The following is a 16,869-nucleotide window of genomic DNA, read 5'->3' as shown; positions in this document are numbered from 1 at the left end:
ATATGGTTCTCAATTAGAGGCAGGTGGTTTACGTTTCCTCTGATTGAGAACCATATTAAGGTAGGTTGTTTCACATTGTTTGTTGTGGGTGGTTGTCTCCTGTGTCTGTATGTTTTACCACACGGGACTATTTCGTTTTGTCGTTCGTTTATGTAGTCTGTTCCTGTTCGTGCGTTTTTCGTGTTTATGTAAGTGCTCCAGTTCAGGTCTGTCTACGTCGTTTTGTTGTTTTGTAATTTATCAAGTGTTCTTCGTGTTTTTCGGTTCTGTTAATAAATCATTATGTCTTCAAACTACCACGCTGCATATTGGTCTTCTGATCCTTCTCGCCTCTCCTTGTCTGAGGAGGAGGATGAAGTAGACATTCGTTACATCCCCTCTAGATTTAAAAATATATATGTTTGTGTGTGTGTGTGTGTGTGTGTGTGTGTGTGTGTGTGTGTGTGTGTGTGTGTGTGTGTGTGTGTGTGTGTGTGTGTGTGTGTGTGTGTGTGTGTGTGTGTGTGTGTGTGTGTGTGTGTGTGTGTGTGTGTGTGTGTGTGAAGCACCGTGCGGATACAGTCTTTGGGTATTCGCTAACTCATGTGTTCCAGGTTATTATGTTACTGACACCATTTAAAGTCGTTGTAGGCCATAAACAGGTTTACGTTACCAATTGTTCACAGATCCCAAATTATTTTGACAAGGAGTCTTCAATGTGTCCACACTACAATGTTACGGTCGCTTTACCTTTCAAAAGACCAGCCTGCTACCAAAGACACAAATGGTGTCAGAATAAATAAAGTCAAGATACAAGGATTTCACATACAGTATGAACATTTTGTCGGGCATTTCTGGAACACGTATCAGGAACAATGAAATATCAAACAATTTATACAAATGTCAGAAGACTGTGGACACAACACTCACACCATCAATAAATTACACAAAGTAAGGCATCGCCCTGGATAATTCAGTCAGCTTTGATAACTTTAACCAGTCTGTTAATCTTTTATCCTCAACTCCTTGGCCTTCTGGTTGTCAAAAAGTGTTCTGTATGTACCAGGTCTTCCCCTTGGGAAGTGCTTTGGACTCTCATCTGAAAAAGTGTGTGTATATACAGTGTGAGACTCTGAGCACACAACCAGGTCAGAAGGACTGTTCCGGTGTTCTGGAGCCAGGCGGGTAATTGTCCGGAGGATGACATCCTTCTTCTTCATGCTTCAGTGAGTTTTGCCTGCCTACGCTTGTCCCGCAGCTGCACAGGTCATCTGAAAACTCTTGCACGGTGCATGGGACCCTTCGTTTCCATCCGTTTCCTCGCAGTCTGCACAGGTTACTTTAATGGATGCGGACGGCCCTTGACACTACGAGGTTTTAATGTGTTTAGATTGCCTTCGTGAAGATGAGAGGTGAGAGAGCCTCATTCTACTAAGATCCATCTGCTGTTGTGGGAAAACAGTCACAAGCATGTCATAACGGAGTTATAAGCGGTTATACACTCTTACAAAAAAGGGTTATAAAAGGGTTCTTTGGCAGTCCCCATAGGAGAATCCGTTTTGTTTTTAGGCAGGACCCTTTTGGGTTCCATGTAGAACCCTCTGTGGAAAGGTTTCTACATGGAACCCCGGGAAGGTTTATACCTGCAACCAAAATGGTTCTACCTGGAACCAAAGGGTTCTGCTCTGGGGACAATCCGAAGAACCCTTTTAGGTTCTAGATAGCACATTTTTTTCTAAGAGTGTATATACAATATCAATCCTTGACTTACTTCTGCCAGGGCAGGGGGTAGTATCGGGGTACTCACCGCTGGGACTCCAGGTAGAAGTTGCCATTTGGTACAGATCTAGAATCGGCTGACCCTCCCCAAATCCTAACCTTCCAGGGGAAACTTCACCTTACTCCCAACTGGGTCAGACAGCAAAGGACGAAAGCATGTCGGAGCAAGAACACAACACATAAAAGTACCAGGGAGCACAGAAGTTAGAGGTCAAGTTTTTTTTTGAAAATCCTGATAAAAAAGATCATATAACACAACCATCTAAAAGCCTTAATATTTTAAAGTTTCATTACTTGAATTTGCAACATTAATCAGTCATTTTGTTACAAGATAGTGGGGCTCCTTTTAATGTTTTTATTTTGTAGCAAATCAGCAATTTAATTTGGTTTATCAAGTTCTGATGTTTTCAAATGTATCAAATAATCTGAGCTTGAATAAAATGATTGCACTTCAAGGACTGGCCCGGAAGCAATGAAAAAATGTTTTTGGGTGGTCGATAGAACCATAAATAAGATACTTTGAGATGACAGTACAGTCGCTGTTAAAGGAGACATCATGAATGCCTAGACATTGCATTGTACTGTAATTAAACAGTTGATCACACTGCAGTATAAATAGCTGGGGACTGCGTCCAAGATGCTTGACCATTGTTTTCGACATCATTTACTAATGCTCACATACACCGATTCATGGACCGTCTATATCTGGGTTGCATTCGGTTTACACGGCCCAAATTCACATTTGCACTAGCTTTCAGTGCGCACCAGGCAGCAGGGCAAGCAGCGACGACGTCATCAAGTCATCCAAAAACATGACAGACATTAGATTCGTATAAAATTGAAATATCTTCGGCCGTGAGTGATGAAAAAGAAATTGGCCATAGCAACAATTCTTTCAATGATTCAATGGATGTTTTATGTACAAAGGTGATGAATAAAGTTTCTTATTAAGAGCTCTCAAATATGATTTCTCTATGTGGCCATCTATGGAAATTGTCTTTCTGGGACGGGCGTCAGTTAAACTGAAGTACCGAAGCAAGGCTGTAGGAGCAGTTGAAACCGTGGTTATAGATTGGAAGTTTTTTTTTAAATGTATGTCTCACCAATGGGTTTTGAGGGTTTATGAATTATTGATAGCTTCCTTGTGAACTCAATGCTTTATAGTGCAAATTAGTGCATTTTTAACATGACACCACATTCTCATGATCTCATAGTCATAGGCTATAGTCGAAGTGTTAATGTCTTACAAAAATGTACATAGAAGTACAAATACATATGACTTGACAATAATAAATACATTTAATTGTTCATGCTTACACTTTTACTGTGTTCTCCCTCATAAGGTAGTATTTTCACCCTGAACACTCAATCCAAAATGGCCGCCAATTCTGTCACCAAGGTCCGGAGAATTATCCGGCACCTTTCCGTCACCCCTGCCTCCCTCCCAGACTATCTCCTAATCCACTCAATTCTTTCCTCAGCTCACCTCTCCTAACCCACCACATAATAATTACTAATTTCTACCCACCCCTCTTATGCAATGTATATTGAATTAAAGCCCGTCTTCAAGCCTCTCCCTCCCACTCCCTCAACCCCTAAAGACCATCATTTAGGAGCCTGCTGAGTCATTGATTGGATTGTGAAGGGGTCTCAGAGCAAATCAGACTATACCAACCCGTTATCAAATGGCCGATCACGTGACAGGACATCCTCTCAGCTAATCTCCATTGGAGCGTAGCTAATGGGATGTGTGCATTGATTTTGCTGTGTCGTGGTCGTTGCCTCAATACTTCACAGTGATGATTGTATCAGCACTGATCAAACGTGAATCGAGAATATTTCAGATATTATGGCAATCGCCTCCATTTCAGAAGCCAATAGCGCCCATTTGACCAGGATGGATGGAGAACTTTGGATGGATGTTTTGTTTTAGCCATGCACGGTATTGTCAATAGGGGCAGAGTAATGGAAGGTTTAGTCAGATGGATGACATCAATACTAACATAAATACTTTTTAAAGAGATACTTGCTGTCAAGGAATTGAACACACACTATAATACACCATAAAAAGGAATTGAGGGGACCCTCCATTCCAAATCAATAGCATGTTGACCTTGACCCCTTTTGATTGGTAAAAAAGGTCAGTTCATAGTTCATATTCTGCCCATGGTATAAAACGACTATTCCCAGACCAAAAATGATTAACTATGAACTAATCAGGAACTATACATAATCAAAGTACTGTAGGCATGATCTATTCCTATTAATTAATGCTGTAACCATTATGTAAAGACCATCTCAGACTGTTAAGGAAATTGTGGAGTACGGTGTCTATATTAGGAGGCATATCAGAGGCAACTCCTGCTGAGAATGAAATAATTTATGCTGAGACTGAGGCGTTCATAATATGGAGACTGTAGTGGAGGATTCTCACACATTGTCCTGCTGAGAGTCAGCTAGGCCCTACAGGAGGTTAAGCCCTTTGGGCCAGCTGGCTAACTCCCTCAGCTCACCAGCCCTCTAACACTAATGGACCTCCAGGGAACCTCAATGTCCGCCAGAGGTCGCAGGCCATTTGTCACGACTTCCGCCGAAGTCGGTTCCTCTCCTTGTTCGGGCGGCGCTCGGCGTCGCCGGTCTTCTAGCCATCATCGATCCACTTTTCATTTTCCCTGTGTTTTGTCTCGTCTTCCCACACACCTGGTCTCAATTCCCTCATTACATGTTGTGTATTTACCCTCTGTTCCCCCACCATGTATTTGTGCGGAATTGTGTATTGTAAGTGCATGTGCACGTTTTCTCTGGCGCGCGACGGGTTTTGTACCCGTTTGTTTGGTGTTCTGGTTTCCGGTGGTTTTGTGAATAAAACGGCTCCGTAGGATTACCCAGTTTTGCTCTCCTGCGCCCGTCTTCCCTGCCGCCAGTTACGCACTCCCTTACACCATTATCTATCATTGTTCAATACTACTGTGTATAAAGAAGTATTTCCTTCCACATTTTGTGCCAAATTTCTGCTGACTCCATCATTATCTGGTTCCAGGAAGCAGCAGGCATGTTCAACCTTTCAATCTCTGGAATGATGCTACAGTATGTAGAGTAGCGCACTGTGTTACTGTAACTGCAGATCTTGGAGATTAGATTATCCCACCCCCGATCTAACCTCAACCATTAGAAGATTTAGGAAATATCTGATCCTATGTCAGTTGTGTGTGTGGGGGGGGGGGGGTAACCTCTCTAACTAATCCACACCACTGTTTTCCTCGTAAGTGTTCTACCTGAATTCTACCTGAATGACTTGTTGGGAAAAAGAAACCTCTGCATGTTTCTCTCCCCTGAGCATGTTACAATTTCTATTCCTTATTCAAACTAAGCAAATGCTTACCATAGAGTTGGTTTTGTAAATTGCAAGGTGGTAGACTGCCCCAAAACACACACACACACACACACACACACACACACACACACACACACACACACACACACACACACACACACACACACACACACACACACACACACACACACACACACCAACCAAGCGCTGACTCCCTGGGAGACCCCCTCTGATGTTTTTTAGGAACGTCTCCATCCTCCCAGCATGCAACAGTGCCCGGAGCAAGAGCTTCAAAGGCTCAGCAACGTGTGAAACAATACATCTCATATCTCACACGTCCTCCTGTGCCATTCTTATCCTGTGTGTGTGTGTGTGTGTGTGTGTGTGTGTGTGTGTGTGTGTGTGTGTGTGCATTCAAAATCCTGTGTCATCGCTTGTAGGATCGCTTGTGTGTTTCGACACAGCAATCTGTCAGTCACATTGGCAACTGTACATTGCCTATCGTGGGTGGGAGCAATCATCCTGTTAAAATTCTGTACATGTCTCTCGTATTAAGAACCAAAGTGGTTTTGATGGCACCAGTTTTGACAGACATGCTGGGTAAATACAGCTTCAGCTCGGTTATCTCCCCGGAGTACCGATTACAAACGGTAGAGTAGGGCAAGGTTGCATTCCAAATAGGTTTTGGCCCCGTATGGGCCGTGGTCAAAAGTAGTGCACTAAAATGTGAATAGGTGGCATTTGGGACATAACCCAAGGGCTCCACTTTTCATATTGTCTTCATAAAACATTCATAGCACTTCCACAGGGAAACCCCTAAAGGAGCGTACAAAAAAAATGTATAATAAGTTGCATGGGTGTGAATTAATTACAGTGAGCACACGAGAGTGTTGGACTCTGTGTTGGTGTTAACATTTTGTGCTAATTAGCATCCCTGTTGTATTGGTACATCTGTCTTGTAGTGTGACAGCGAAGGTGCTTTTTATTGATTTGGGGCACCAGACAGCAGTCAAAGTGTGTCCAATACTGTGTCATATTACAGAGCTAATAGCCATGACATTAAAGGCACAGTCCTTCATTTATTTTTCAGTCAAACGGCAGCTATGCCATCACTTGTTTTGGTAGAGGCTGGATAAATATAAGCACTCTCCAATTCATAGGACTGTGAGTCCATGAGATCAAAATGTTAGTTTTAAACATGTTTTTAAGCTTTAGGGGAGAGTGGGGTAAGTTGAGCCATTTTTTACATTAAGCATTAATCGTTCAAAAGAAGTATGGTATTTGTTCTTACAAAGATATCTACATATATTTCAGGATGTTGTGTATCCCTGGAAATAATCAATTTTGAAAATATAGCTTGTCCAAAAATGTTTGTACTGAATGAAATATAGCCCACTACTTTTTTTAAACCATGTCAATCTTTATTTCCCAAAGACAATTAAACACAATCACAATTGTTTTTTGTGTGTGTTTGAATCAATTTAAGCATCTTTTAAAACAGGCTTAACCCCTTTTTTAAACACTTTTAACATAGGCCCTGTTGTCACCTCATATCCCAGCGATAATGCTTTGTATTACGCCTGGGAAGAAAACGCTTCAATTTACTCAACTAGCCATTGGCTCAACCATTGCCACAAGGATGCATTTTCATGCTAGGTTTAGAACTTCATATTGAAGCTCATAGAGACTCCTGGGCTCCCGAGTGACGCAGCGGTCTAAGGCACTGCATCTCAGTGCTAGAGGTGTCACAACAGACCCTGGTTTGATTCCAGGCTGTATAACAACCGGCCGTGATTTGGAGTCCCATAGGTCGGCGCACAATTGGCCCAGCGTCGTCCAGGTTTGGGTTTGTCTGGGGTAGGCCGTCATTGTAAATAAGAATTTGTTCTTAACTGACTTGCCTAGTTAAATAAAGGTTCAATTAAAAAAAGAGACCCCAACTGATGTATAGAACAATCTAAAAAGTATTCACTTTGGTTTTGATGAAAGCATCTTGAAACCTCTTAACACAAATGAACTTGACTTTTTTTTGGACGTAACTTTCTTACCATTTTTATTCCATGTGGTTTCTTCCTTCAAAGACTCCATGAAATGATGACCTCTTCCGAAATATTTGGTCAAATTATACATTTTGTGTATAGTTTCCAAGAAACAAGGATGGCTCAACTTACCCCTTTGGCTCAACTTACCCCACTCTCTCCTACAAATAACAGAGAAAAACAACCTTAGATTTTTGGGTTATGATGGGGTAAGACAGTCGTACTAAGCTCATTCGGGATTTATAAGTGATGGTCTTCCAAAATCAATGGATTATATATCCTTATTGAAATATTATTACAATGAATTAAATATAGCAGATTGTACATTTAACACATTCCCTCTGGCACTCGAATTGGGCAGCTGTTTTTGTTTATGCACCCATCCAGCATCTTGCTGGGGCCTCATTTCTAACTGTTGCATACAGTAAATGTAACACTAAATCGGATCTCTCATAAAACGGTGTGCGCGTGAACGAGCATTATATCTACGCCTGAAAAACACCCATCATACACCTTTAATGGTGGCAATAATGCCCTTATTTGCTGCATACTTTGGAAGTAGTGGAATTAGGCCAAGACAGTATCTAAAGGAAATACACTACATGACCAAATGTATGTGGACACCTGCTCGTCGCACATCTTATTCCAGAATCACGGGCATTAATATGGAGTTGGTTCCCTCTTTTCTGCTATAACAGCCTCCACTCTTCTGGGAAGGCATTCCACTAGATGTTGGAACAATGCTGTGGGGACTTGCTTCCATTCAGCCACAACAGCGTTAGCGAGGTCGGGCGATTAGGCCTGGCTCGCAGTCGGCGTTCCAATTCATCCCGAAGGTGTTCGAGGTGGTTGTGGTCAGGGCTCTGTACAGGCCAGTAAAGTTCTTCCACACCGATCTCGACAAACCATTTCGTATGGACCTCGCTTTGTGCACGGGGGCATTGTTATGCTGAAACAGGAAAGGGCTTTTCCAAAACTGTTGCCACAAAGTTGGAAGCACAGAATCATCTAGAATGTCATTGTATGCTGTAGCGTTAAGATTTCCATTCACTGGAACTTAGGGGCCTAGCCTGAACCATGAAAAACAGCCCCAGACCATTATTCCATTCAGCAATAGGGGAGTGATTGCTTCCTACAAGATACACAAAATGTATACTTTTGTAGAAATCTTTGAAAAGCGAGTCAAATAAGAGCTTTTTTTGTCTTAAAGGGGCATTGTTGTATTTTTGAAACAGGCTTGAATAAGCTAAGTAGCCAATAGGCAGAGGGTAACATAATTGTCACGATCGTGTGGAGAGACGGACCAAGGCGCAGCGGGATATGAATACATCTTCTTTTTATTTATGAAGATGATAGAACACGAAACGAAACACTTACACAAACTATACAAAACAACAAACGATCGTGAAGCTAAATAACGTAGTGCACACACACAGGCTACAAACGTTAAACATAGACAATTACCCACAAACATCTAAAGCCTATGGCTCCCTTAAATATGGCTCCCAATCAGAGACAACTATAACCGGCTGTCTCTGATTGAGAACCAAATCAGGCAGCCATAGACTTTTCTAAACACCTACACTCAACCATAGACTTATCTAGACACATCCACTCAACACAAACCCATACACTCTAACAAATCCCCCTAGACACTACAAACCACCCAAGACAATACAAAAACACAAACCCCATGTCACACCCTGACCTAACTAAAATAATAAAGAAAACAAAGAATACTAAGGCCAGGGCGTGACATAACCCCCCCCTTAAGGTGCGAACTCCGGGCGCACCAGTACATAGTCTAGGGGAGGGTCTGGGTGGGCTTCCGTCCACGGCGGCGGCTCCGGCACTGGTCGTGGTCCCCACCCCACCATAGTCACTACCCGTTTACTTAACCCCACTGGAATAAGGGGCAGTACCGGACTAAGAGGCAGCACCGGACTAAGGGGCAGCACCGGACTAAGGGGCAGCACCGGACTAAGGGGCAGCACCGGACTAAGGGGCAGTACCGGACTAAGTGGCAGCACCAGGATAAGGGACAGCACCAGGATAAGTACCAGGATAAGGGGCAGCACCAGGATAAGGGGCAGCCCCAGGATAAGGGGCAGCTCCGGACTGAGGTACGGCAGCTCCGGACTGAAGGGCAGCACCGGACTGAAGGGCGGATCCTGGCTGGATGTCTCATGGCTGGCTGACGGATCTGGCTGCTCATGGCTGGCTGACGGATCTGGCTGCTCATGGCTGGCTGACGGATCTGGCTGCTCATGGCTGGCTGACGGATCTGGCTGCTCATGGCTGGCTGACGGATCTGGCTGCTCATGGCTGGCTGACGGATCTGGCTGCTCATGGCTGGCTGGCGGATCTGGCAGATCCTGTCTGGTTGGCGGCTCTGGCAGATCCTGTCTGGTTGGCGGCTCTGGCAGATCCTGTCTGGTTGGCGGCTCTGGCAGATCCTGTCTGGTTGGCGGCTCTGGCAGATCCTGTCTGGTTGGCGGCTCTGGCAGATCCTGACTGACGAACGGCTCTAGCGGCTCCTGACTGACGAACGGCTCTGACGGCTCGGGACAGACGGGCGGCTCAGATGGCGCTGGGGAGACGGATGGCTCAGATGGCGCTGGGGAGACGGATGGCTCAGATGGCGCTGGGGAGACGGATGGCTCAGATGGCGCTGGGGAGACGGATGGCTCAGATGGCGCTGGGGAGACGGATGGCTCTGGCCGGATGAGGCGCACTGTAGGCCTGGTGCGTGGTGCCGGCACTGGTGGTACCGGGCTGGGAACACGCACTTCAAGGCTAGTGCGGGGAGAAGGAACAGGGCATACTGGACCCTGGATACGCACATTTGGCCTAGTGCGTGGTGCCGGCACTGGTGGTACCGGGCTGGGGACACGCACTTCAAGGCTAGTGCGGGGAGCAGCAACAGGACGCACAGGACTCTGGGGACACACAGGAGGCTTGGTGCGTGGTGTAGGCACTGGTGGTAATGGGCTGGAGACACGCACCATTGGACGAGTGCATGGAAAAGGAACAGGGCTCTGGAGACACACTGGAAGCCTGGTGCGTGGTGTTGGCACTGGTGGAACAGGACTGGGGCGGGGAGGTGGCGCCGGAAATACCGGACCGTGCAGGCGTACTGGCTCCCTTGAGCACCGAGCCTGCCCAACCTTACCTGGTTGAATGCTCCCCGTCGCCCGACCAGTGCGGGGAGGTGGAATAACCCGCACCGGGCTATGTAGGCGAACCGGGGACACCATGCGTAAGGCTGGTGCCATGTAAGCCGGCCCGAGGAGACGCACTGGTGGCCAGATAGGTAGAGCCGGCTTCATGGCACTTGGCTCAATGCTCAATCTAGCCCTACCAGTGCGGGGAGGTGGAATAACCCGCACTGGGCTATGCACACGTACAGGAGACATCGTGCGCTCTACTGCGTAACACGGTGTCTGCCCGTACTCTCGCTCTCCACGGTAAGTACAGGGAGTATGCGCAGGTCTCCTACCTGACTTCGCCACACTCCCTTTAAGCCCCCCCCCCAAGAATTTTTTTGGGCTGACTCACAGGCTTCCTACCGCGTCGTTTAGCTGCCTCCATTCGCCGGTATCCCTCCTCGCACTGCGCCAGAGAATCCCAGGCGGGCTCCGGCATTCGCCCTGGGTCGATCGCCCACCTGTCAATCTCCTCCCACGTAGTGTAGTCCAGATTACGCTCCCATTGCCATTCCTCCTTGCGTTGCTCCTGTTGCCGCTGATCATGCTGCTTGATCCTATGGTGGGTAATTCTGTCACGATCGTGTGGAGAGACGGACCAAGGCGCAGCGGGATATGAATACATCTTCTTTTTATTTATGAAGATGATAGAACACGAAACGAAACACTTACACAAACTATACAAAACAACAAACGATCGTGAAGCTAAATAACGTAGTGCACACACACAGGCTACAAACGTTAAACATAGACAATTACCCACAAACATCTAAAGCCTATGGCTCCCTTAAATATGGCTCCCAATCAGAGACAACTATAACCGGCTGTCTCTGATTGAGAACCAAATCAGGCAGCCATAGACTTTTCTAAACACCTACACTCAACCATAGACTTATCTAGACACATCCACTCAACACAAACCCATACACTCTAACAAATCCCCCTAGACACTACAAACCACCCAAGACAATACAAAAACACAAACCCCATGTCACACCCTGACCTAACTAAAATAATAAAGAAAACAAAGAATACTAAGGCCAGGGCGTGACAATAATTTGTCTGATTCTCTCTTATATTGGTATGGGAATAATAATGCAGCACAGAATTTTCACAACATTCAAGTTTGCGATCAGCAGAACTGAAATTTGCTCAGTACCGAACATTGTGTGTTATGTATTATATTTATAAATTAAATATTTTGCTACGCAACACATTTCACATTACAGTATTCCGACGTAGCCTACAAACGTCAATGGAAAAGGTGAACTGTCTGTTATACCATTAAATTGTGTTTCGGACTGGATCGCATATAGCAAAATACGCTGCTTGAAATAGCTATTCTATTTTATTTACTACTTGGAAGTGGGTCCAATTAAATGAGAGATGGGACGAATGATAGCCTATTCTACCTTGTTGTTGTGCCTGCCTATAGGCTATTTTGCGAGTAGCCTATCACAGTCATAAAAGTTGAGGAATTTATTCTGCAATGATCATGGAAATAAATGCCTATTCCTAATTATTTTAGATGATTGCATCTTGTTATTATATTTCACTAGGCTTACCTGTTCTTTTGTTTTGAATAAGTGTCATCATATGTTCCCCATTTGTATAAGGCTAACACGAGGCTACTTTTGCCTTCTTGCAACGCAAGACTTCAGCCACTAGAAACTGTGCGCACGCGTGTGCACATTCTCACATCAAGTTCAGTTTTGATAAACGCAAAACCTTTGGCGTGAGAACTGGTGCACGCATGTTTTGGGGTATATTTTGTGTGTACACAACGTTTAGAAATTAGGCCCCTGGTGTGCTAGGGCATAGTCATTTCCATTGACCTGAGAAAAAGATGATTCGATGGACTGGGACAGAAATGCAAGTGTTTGAGCACAGTGTTACGTAGATGATCTGTCATTCAAAAAGTAAAAGGGTGCTCTCTACTGGTGGTGCTATAGTAAAGTTGTGAGTGTAACTCATAGACTTAGATAGACAGTGCTAGTGCCCCAAAGCCTGAGGACTTTAACCATTTTGAAGTAGTCAACTGGGTGGGACTTCCTATGGGTTACGGAAAGGAGGTATAAACAAATAAATGTTACTCCTGAGCAAACATTAAATAACTGCAGGTAGCAGTAAATCACCAACCTTGTCTGTACACCTGTTCAGACAACTCACTCCAGGTGGCAGTATGCATCCTTTCAGTTTCTCCGACTAATAGAAGTTGGAGTAAAAGAAATGGATTACTTTGAAATGAAGAAAGCCCTCAATGGCACTGCCCATGCGGTCACAGAAGCCATTATGGCATGTATGCAAAGAAGGTCCCTCTATCGACCTCTATGTTGTAACTTCAATCAGCAAAGCACAACTGCTGGACAATTCTGCCATCTTTTGGTAGACCATGAGAATTCAATTCAATTCAAGCCGTCCTAGTAGTGTTCAGGAACCACCTTGTTCCCAGCTACTGCAGGTATGTAAACATGCACGCATGCACACACTACCTGTGAAGGGAGTCTACCTGAGGATAAATTTGACCTACAGTACTTTATGAAGCAAGTTCCTATTGATAATACTTCCGCGAGAGAAAGAGAGAGAGCATACAGCATGATATAATAAATAAATGCCTTAAAAGGCTGAGTGATGGGCCTGGAGAAATGTGTAACCATTCTCAAATTCATAGACAGAGCTATGGATGCAACAAAGGATTCTAGCTTTAACTTCACACAACACAACTTATGGTACCCTGGCTGTGAATTTACTTGATTATATATGAATTAAATGTGCTCGTAATCAAACTAAAATCTTAATCATACATTGAGATAAATATATGAATTACACAAACATATGAATTACACCCAAAGATTGCACATATAATTGCATTCGGAAAGTCTTCAGACCCCTTGACTTTTTCCACATTTGTTACGTTACAGCCTTATTCTCAAATGGATTCAATTATTTTTTTCCCTCATCAAACTACACACACCTGCAAAGACAGGTTTTTAGAAATTGTTGCAAATTTATTTTCAAAAACAAAAACATTTACATAAGTATTCAGATCCTTTACTCCGTACTTTGTTGAATCACTTTTGGCAGCGATTACAGCCTTGAGTCTTCTTGGATTTGAAGCTACAAGCTTGGCACACCTATATTTGGAGAGTTTCTCCCATTGTTCTCTGCAGATCCTCTCAAGCTCTGTCAGGTTGAATGGGGAGCATCACTGCACAGCTATTTTCAGGTCTCTCCAGAGATGTTATATCGGGTTCAAGTTCGGGCTCAAGGACATTCAGAGACTTGTCCCGAAGACACTCCTGTGTTGTCTTGGCTGTGTGCTTAGGGTCGTTGTCCTGTTGGAAGATGAACCTTCGCCCCAGTCTGAGGTCCTGAATGCTCTGGAGCAGGTTTTCATCAAGGATCTCTCTGTACCTTGCTTCGTTCATCTTTGCCTCGATCCTGACTAGTCTCCCAGTCCCTGCCGATGAAAAACATCCCCACAGTATGATGCTGCCACCACTATGCTTCACGGTAGGGATGGTGCCAGGTTTCCTCCAGACGTGACGCATGGCATTCAGGCCAAAGAGTTCAAGCTTGGTTTCATCAGACCAGAGAATCTTTCTCATGGTTTGAGAGTCTTTAGGTGCCTTTTGGCAAACTCCAAGCAGCCTGTCATGTGCCTTTCCCTGAGGAGCGGCTTCCGTCTGGCCACTCTACAATAAAGGCCTGATTGGTGGAGTGCTGCAGAGATGGTTGTCCTTCTGGAAGGTTCTTCCATCTCCACAGAGGAACTGGAGCTCTGTCAGATTTACCATCAGGTTCTTGATCACCTCCCTGACCAAGGCCCTTCTCCCCCGATTGCTCAGTTTGGCCGGACGGCCAGCTCTAGGAAGAGTCTTGGTGGTTTCAAACTTCTTCCGTTTAAGAATTATGGAGGCCCCTGTGTTCTTGGGGTCCTTTAATGCTGCAGACATTTTTTGGTACCCTTCCCCACGTCTGTGCTTCGACACAATCCTATCTCTGAGCTCTACGGACAATTCCTTCGACCTCATAGCTTGGTTTTTGCTCGACTGTGGGACCTTATATAGACAGGTGTGTGCCTTTCCAAATCATGTCCAATTAATTGAATTGACCACAGGTGGATTCCAATGAAGTTGTAGAAACATCTCAAGGATGATCAATGGAAACAGGATGCACCTGAGCTCAATTTCGAGTCACATAGCAAAGGGTCTGAATACTTGTGTAAATGCAATATTTCATTAAATAAAAAATAAAAATAAAAAAAGCAAACATTTCTAAAAAACTATGTAATATTGGGTATTCTGGGTAGATTGATGAGGGGAAAAAACTATGTAATCAGTTTTAGAATAAGGCTTTAACGTAACAAAATGTGGAAAAAGGGTCTGAATACTTTCCGAATGCACTGGATATATATTATTTCTTTCTTTCTTTTTGGGCCTGTTTTGCATGTTATTTTGGCATTAATACGTGTCACATATCAGTTTGCAAACAATGTAAAAAATATATATAATATTGAGTTCATAAAGCCGTATACAAAGATGGTCTCGTTTTTGCTTTTTTGAGTAAGGCAGCTCCAAAATGCAGGTTTTTCAGCCTAGCTCTGGGCTTTCTGTGGTGGTAGGGCAGCCAGCAAAAATTACGGAGCATAGGGGTTGGTAATGTTCTCTAGTTGCGCCGTGAGTGGCTCAGTGTTCTGTCAGAAGCCCCTTGGATGCTGCCGTAGAGTTGCATTAGAAGGGCCCATCCAAGAATGCTCAAGGTCATTGACCACAGATAAAATTACGTCAAACCCCGTTATATCTTTAGTAGCTTTGATTGGACTGATCATTTCAACGTCATACTTTCAAAAAATTTGCCAGCAAGCTAGCAGTCATCATCATGAATCAAGTCGACAATCTACTAAGAAATCCTTTTCAATCGTTGTCATATGAAGAGATATTATAGATAAAACCTATCGGTACTCATTGGCCATAAACATTACACAGCAAGTTAGAAATAGTAAATTCAACAATGAGTGGTTTGGAAGAAATCAGTGGCTACCGGTAAGCCTGTTATTCAGTGGAGTGGATGTGTGGTCCAAGTCTGGGTTTAATGGTCTCTTTTCCAAGTTTAAAAGGATAAACATTCAACATTGGCCATGCTGTCAATCCAGCATGACTTCTGCCACTTTCAAAACAACTGGAAACTCGCAACTGGGAAATTTCAGGGTGAGAAATTATTAGGGTGAGGAACATGGGCTACTAACAGCTTACTACACAACATACACTTAGTACACATATCTCCCTGGCATATTACATTATATATGCAACAGCATACAAGACATTTTTGGACTCACCTTGTTGTGCTGTAATCACTTGAACAGGAAGGTGGTGCGGTGGTCCTTCTTTTGGGAAAATTTCGTCATCAAAATTTGTCATCAAAGTCCAGCATTCTCTGGATTTATGGTGCTTTCAAGACAACTGGGAACTCATAAAAAACAAGTTTGAATCATGACATCAGAGAACTTCAGGTCGGAGCTCTAGAAAGAGGCCCAAGTTCCCGACTTGGAATTCCAAGTTGGATGACCGTTCACAATGTATTTTCCCAGTCGGAGCTAGTTTTTTCCAGAGTTCCCAGTTGTCTTGAACTCACTGAAGTCTGAGATTTCCGAGTTTCTAGTTGTTTTGAACGTGGCAGAAGTCATGCTGGATTAACAGCATGGCCAATGTATCAAACTTTTTTCTGGCCCATGGTGTTGCATGTGAATGTCTATCCTTTTAAGCTTGGAAAAGAGACCCTTAAACCCAGACTAGGACCACACACCTACTCCACTAAATAGCAGGCTAGTGATTGCTTTGCAATGCTTGCAGTCAGCCACTGACTCCTTCCAAACCACTCAATGTTGAATTTGCGATTTCCAACTTGTTGTGTAATGTTAATGTCCAATGGCTGATGAGCACCAATACGTTTTATCTATCATATGACAAGGATTAAAAAGGATTTGCTAGTAGATTATCCACTTGATTCATGATGATGACTGCTTGTCTAGCTTGCTTGCTAAAATGTTGAAGTATGATGTTGACATGATCAGTCCAATCAAAGCTATGGTAGATATAAATGCGTATTTAAGTTCTGGTCAGATAACCAAAAAAGAACACAACTTTTTGGCTATTCAATACCCTAAAATTGCCACTTTTTATACTTTGCCGAAATCACACAAGAATGTTACAAAACCTCCAGGGCTCCATTGATGCAGTAACGGCCCCTCTATCTACTTTTGTTGACTTTTTTATTAGACCACTCGCAGAACAGCTCCCCTCCTTTGTAATTTAACATTGGCTGAAATAGTACTCACACACAACTATTCCATGTTTCTAAATGATTTATTTATTCAGACGAAGGGTATTGCTATGGGATCCCCCATGGCTCCTAACTATGCTGATTTGTATGTGGGTTACATGGAAAAACAGTCTATTTTCAATCCTCTCAAAAATGTTTTCTTGCATAACATCATTATTTGGAAACGGTATATTGATGATATTTTTTGTTC

The sequence above is a fragment of the Salvelinus alpinus genome, unplaced genomic scaffold (genome assembly GCF_045679555.1).
Source record: "Salvelinus alpinus unplaced genomic scaffold, SLU_Salpinus.1 scaffold_40, whole genome shotgun sequence".
NCBI lineage: Eukaryota > Metazoa > Chordata > Actinopteri > Salmoniformes > Salmonidae > Salvelinus > Salvelinus alpinus.
This window is presented reverse-complemented; position numbering follows the sequence as displayed.